This window comes from Hipposideros armiger, unplaced genomic scaffold, assembly GCF_001890085.2.
Source record: "Hipposideros armiger isolate ML-2016 unplaced genomic scaffold, ASM189008v1 scaffold_192, whole genome shotgun sequence".
Taxonomy (NCBI): Eukaryota; Metazoa; Chordata; class Mammalia; order Chiroptera; family Hipposideridae; genus Hipposideros; species Hipposideros armiger.
This window is the reverse complement of record NW_017731542.1, coordinates 1,562,688-1,568,687: the sequence shown is the minus strand read 5'-3', so window position 1 is coordinate 1,568,687 and position 6,000 is coordinate 1,562,688. Positions and strand designations below refer to the sequence as shown.

The 6,000-nt window shown below is 38.1% G+C and overlaps 1 protein-coding gene across 1 annotated transcript in view; it reads left to right on the top strand.

The window, feature by feature from the left end:
* Positions 1-6,000, top strand: part of IMMP2L (inner mitochondrial membrane peptidase subunit 2) — a 772,705-nt gene that overhangs the window by 105,016 nt on the left and 661,689 nt on the right. The window lies entirely within an intron of this gene.

Sequence of the window (6,000 nt, the reverse complement as noted above, 5' to 3'; positions counted from 1 at the left end):
CCCCCCTTTACCACAGAATAGGTTTGTCAAAACACGACATCCTTAAGGCATCAAAGTATGTAAATGTTTAAGTGAGAAACATAGAAAGGTGGAGAAAGGCTGTGTGGAATGATTTTAAAATGATGGCTGGGAAACCTGAGAGACAATTGATGAAGCTAAAATGACTTCATGAAATGAGAAATGACATGGATTTAGGGGAATGCCACAAGTACAAACAGCGAGCACTCCAGCAGGGCTTGTAATTGCTCACAATGGCATTAAACTGTAAACCTGAAAGTCACTCGACAGAGCGTTTTGCCTGGTGGTCAGCCAAAGTAACATAATTCTCTGACCCCCAAATGCACGTATTTTATAAAGGTTAGACAGTGAAAATATGGCAACTGTTTTAAATGGCTTGCTTTTGTGATAGAATTGCTTAATATTTGGCTTTTAAAATGATCTATTATAAAATGCTGATGAAAATACACAGTTTTAATTGTTGTGCAATGAAGGAAATGATTTTGGAATATATAAAATTACTTTGTATTAAGAGTCTCAGTATTTAAAATACAGTTTTTAATGTAGTGTAGTTGTACATCACGCACAGTTATACAGATCTAAGCAATCCCAGGTGTTATTCAGGCTCTTTGTCTATATCACTAATAGATGTAAATTTGGAACTAGGCAATAGAGAAAAAACTCACCAATGAAATGTACAAAGCAGCACCACGTCATCTGGGCGTTGGCCCTCACAGTTTATCAGCGAGCGCACGTCTGTCTCTGGCTCGTCCTGCTCTGCGCAGTGCAGCCCGACGCTGAGTGCTAGCTGATGGGGTGTTAGAACCTACGGAACCCACATGCCCTCCTCCCCTCTCTCCTTCCTTCCCTGTGAATTAAACATATTTATTGTCTACCTGCTAGAGCACACTGTGCTCGATAGTGGAGATACTGTGATGAGTGGAAGGCACCTCCCTGTGAATCAGGTGCTACAAATGCTACTTAGATTAGTACACATTAACTTCTGATGAACTGGAGCTCCCTTTCTCAAAAGTTATGCCTCCTAGAATTCTAGGGTGAGTGGGTTTTGTACAAGATGGCATGTTGGTCTCTGTGCTGAGACAGATTCTTCGAAGTTGACCGAGTGTTCATGCTGCTGAGTCCTTCCTCTGCGCTGCCAAGACGCGGGTTTTTTTTTCTGTCCACCACCTGTCCTTCCCCATCCGCAGGCAAAAGTGTATCGAGCTTTCTTTTTCCTAGAATAAAGCTTCACGTGTACTTCTGCGTCTACAGAGAGCTTTTGATTTGTTTGTTTTAATAACTATTCTTGGTCAGAGAAGTTTGGAATTTCTTACGTGATCTCTCAGTTTGTACAGTAGTAGAGGAAACTGCTCGCAGAGCCAGATGCCGGGAAACTGAATTCCATTTCTCCATTTCATTAGCTGTGACCGTGAATGGTCGGTCACCTAAGGACTTACTGTCCGTCATTTATAACGAAGTGCTTTTCAATTCAGGGTGAGTCAGAAACAAATGTAAGTATCATTTCTTTAGAGCAATTAAAAATGTTTTTAACAGTTAAACATGATCATGCACTACAATACACTACAGACATCATCAGAACAATACAAATTATAATCTGAAATAACTTCCAGTGTGTTCTCATAAAGTACTGATGCAAAACAAAACAAAAAACCATTTATTTATTCAATACATAGTATGTTGTGCCAAGTTTTATATTTGAGAAATTACATGCATATCTATGTTGGAAATAATTTATGGTTTGTGAGACCGTTCTTTAGAGAATATGAATTGAAATTTCCTTTTCCCTCTCTCTTCCTCTGCTCACTGTAGGGCATATAGAGCTGGTATAAAATGCCTTCTAGCTGAGGAGCCCCAAGGCCTCACGCTGTTGAAGTGGGGTGTTCAGATTTACTTGCCTTTATATTAACAGAGGCGCATGTAGATTCAGGAACAAGTTTGAATCAAGACTTGTCTAAATGCGTGTTAATCCACATGAAGTTTATACCTCTTCTGTTCAGATGAAGCATTCTGTGAAAAAAGACAGAACAATAAACTCTTGGATTGAGATTGGTACATAAATCAGCAATATTTATACACAATCCTGAGGTTCCACCGCTTGGGGTAAAATCCGGCTCAGCCAGTAACTGTTACAAGTATGTAACCTCAAGGAAGTTACTTCATCTCTCTGTGTCTTTAAAATATATGGATCGTAATGGGTCAGTCCCTTAGAGAATCGCTGAGGTGTAAATTTGGTATAAATTGCTGAGTTATAAATTTGGAAATGAACGTAAACAGGCCTGGCACATGGTGAGAGCTAAATAAATGTCAGTAAATATTTTTTTAAGTTTTATTGTAAAATGTACATAACACAAAATGCATCATTTTAACCATTTTGAAGTGTACAGTTCAATGGCCTTGAGTATGTTCTTATTGTTGTGCAGTCATCTCCACCATCCATCTCTGGAAATTTTTCATCTTCCCCAACTGAAAGTCTGTTCCCATTAAACACTAACTCGGTGCCTCCTGGTTCCTCCCTCCCCACAGCCCTGGGCGCCGTCATTCCGTCTCCTGTCTCTATGAATAGAACAGTTTTTTGGGTAGGGGTGCTAAGTTATCTCTTCTAATCCTCTTAGGTAAGAATTTTTTTTCCTTCTTTTTTATCTTTAGTAAGTGTATAAATCAGGGTTAACTACTATTATTTGTATGTTCCAAGTTCAAGTTCAGTTCTTGAATTTTTTTTAACGTAACTACTCATTTTTTTTTTTAATGCAGCCAAATCTTTTTGTCTTGGCTGCCAGAATACTGTTCATATATTAGAATAACGTTATTCCACAGCGATAGGAGACAGCAATGAAAACACTTCTGAATAAGTGTCCCTAGGCAATTATATAAATTCAATCCACTTAAAGCTTTAGCCATTTATGTGAAATTAGGCATTTCATTCGATTTCCACCTATGGCTATGGCTTTCAGAAATTTGATTTACTATTTATTTGATGTAATTTCAGGCTGAGAATATCTTTGCCATACAATCATGAGAAATTAGGTTACTTGAAGTATGCCTTAATGAAATGTAAAGGGTATGAAATAAAGTATAAATAAAATGTCCCTTAAGGAATATGTGCATAAAGGGCATTTAACTTTGGGCATTTTTAGGTTTATATTGTAAGTGCATTTTCATAAGACATAAAGGTGATTTTTATAAGTGTTGGTATCATTTAGAACCTTTTGTAAATATAATTTGATGCCTGAATTTTTTTTTTTTCCTTGAAATGAATTGATATGGTCAGGCCAGCAGTTGGTTCAATATATGGTGTACTCAAAGACAGGTCTTCGTCGTTGAATAAGTATAAGCATAATTGTATTAAGAACTTCACAGGCTTTAACAGAACAAAGCTGGAAGGCACTCAGTGTAACTTAATTATCAGGAATGAAATTTGTGTTAGTGTTAGTGAGATGGGAGCTTTTTTGTACTGAAGGTTGAAGAGAGATCAGATAAGGTCCACAGTGACCAGGAGGGAAGGGATATGTTTCACATTAACCCTTTTCTATCCCGGGGTTCAATGATAATGATGTAACAGGGCTGTTGGATTTGTAATCCACGTGGAGTGAAGAAACAAAAATGTAGAGATGGTTAATTGGCAAATATATATTTTAATCCCGACATAATTTCCTGGCATCAGGGGAAGATCAGGGTTTTCTTGGGGGACCTGACAGGTAGACCTGCTGAGGCAAGTTCTCTTTAAGAGAAAAAAATACTAAGTTGCAAATACAATTTTATGTACAAAAGTCAATATTTATTTAGAATGGAAGAAGAAATCACAGTAGATCAGAGGTTTTAGGAAAAGATGGCCAATAACGTAAGCACCACAATATTTACAAAAATCGAATTTTAAACTGCTGTTTGTGCTTTTTGACTACTTTCCCACATCTACAGATGTGGAGTCTCTGATGGCCTCTCCCTGTGACAATGCTTTCACAATGCGGCTTCCACCAGAGAGATCTGAGGGATGAATTAGCCTTTCTTGTCGCCTGGCTAATACAATTTTGTTCTTGTTGCTGACAGTTGCAGTGTGTGGAACGGGCATCTTCCCTCACAAACATGCAGTAGCGTGTTTGTGGAGCTGCTATGGGTCCGTGTTCTACGAACACGGGGTTTCTGAGAAGTTCTGTCTCATGCGAGTCTCATCAAAAAAGAGAAAAGAAATGTATGATGCATTTATAATTCTGTATGCATTATGAACTATGGTTCTAGTAAGAGAAGTCTTCCTATTTGGCTGGGCATGGATTAAAACCTGAATTATCTTCTTATACTCTTTCATATCTCATGAGTGGAAGAATTTTCCACAGACCAGCTCCTAGCTGTCTACATTCATGCCGGTTCTCCCCCGCTGACCACCTCCCTCTAGTTCTGGTTGCCATGGGACACATTCACGTCCCAATAACATCCGACTCGGCACCTTCATTTCCTGTCTCCAGGTGAGTGGGCAGAAAGGTGTAACCCTCGAAGCCAGTCCTGCAGTAGAACAGAGAACAATGGTTTGTTACACATGAAAACGACCAAAGCCACGCGCACATATCCCACTAAACTCACACTGAATGGATCACCAATTCGCCTTCTGCTGCTGGACCTGAAGGCTGCCCACGGTGACTCACACCACCTGACATAGGAGGGGAAGTTGGAGTGGAAAGATGAAGAGATTTTTATGGTGAAAACATCTTACTTTTGCAAATTTTATGAAAATACACAATCATGAGAACACATTGCTAAGGCTCCTACCGGCCTGAAGCATAAGCTTCCTGAGTTAAACGTATGGTAAACCCAACTCTGTAAAACGGTGCCTTCTCTGCAATGATGGATGCCTGCATTGTCCAATACGGTGCTGCTAGGCGACGTGTGACTGTGGAGTACTTGGGATGGGACTAGTGCCAATAAGGAAGTGAGTCTTTAATTTAATGCAGTTTTAATTACTTCAAATAGATATATGTGGTTAATGGTTGCTATGCTGGACAGTGCAGGTCTAGCATCTACTTTATTAAAATTTTTATGTAAAATTAGTGCTCAGTGTAATTCTGTTAAAGATACTATGACTCATCACATTGTGCTTGACTTGTGATGTCATGCAGTTATCAGACTCGCAGTTGTGACTTCAATTCTGTATTACATACGATGCATTTATTGCTCACTGAGCAAAATAGGCAGTTCTCATAATTATGGGCGATAGTTATGTTTGCAGATCTATCTATATTAAACTGAAAAAAACGCCTTAAAAGTGTTTGCTCTGGTTAGAATATTTTGATATTCTTTCTAGAAAATGAACCAATCATATTGAAAAATCTTAAATTTGGGGTTAAAATGTATGTTTTCAAACTGGGGATTAAAGACTTGTTCGTATGGGATGCTTTTATTTTTCTCTTTGGAAATTTAATAACATGTTTCCAAAGATGAAAGAAAAGTGGATTATTTGGTTGACAGGCTTCATATCCTATTTGACTAGTACTGAGTTTATTAATTCTAGTGGTCTAAACCAGATTCCCAAACTCGGAGTACATCTAGCCTGCAATGACATGGTATTGGATGGTAACCATGAATATTTAATTGGCAGAAAAACGAGAAAGCACACATATTGTTTAGTACAGTTATGCGAACTGCCACTATGACATATCATTACATAGAATTTTCTGGAAAATTGCAAATTCTATTCCTCATATGCCTAACACAGGATAGGAATATTTTATTAGCAGTGATGCGGGAAACAGGTGACCTTCCAAGCTCCACATTCAAAGTTTCAGTGTGTGCTTTAATGGGATAGTTAACGATTCATGTGCTAGTGATTTTTATTTGCACAGAGGAGTATTGACAGAAATTGGGATTAGGTGTTCTCTGTATATCTCCACGTCATAATTGTCATTAATATTTAGAATGACTAGATTCGCTTTTTTTAAAAATTGCAGTGAAATTCACATAATATAAAACTAACCATTTAAAGAATATATAATTCAT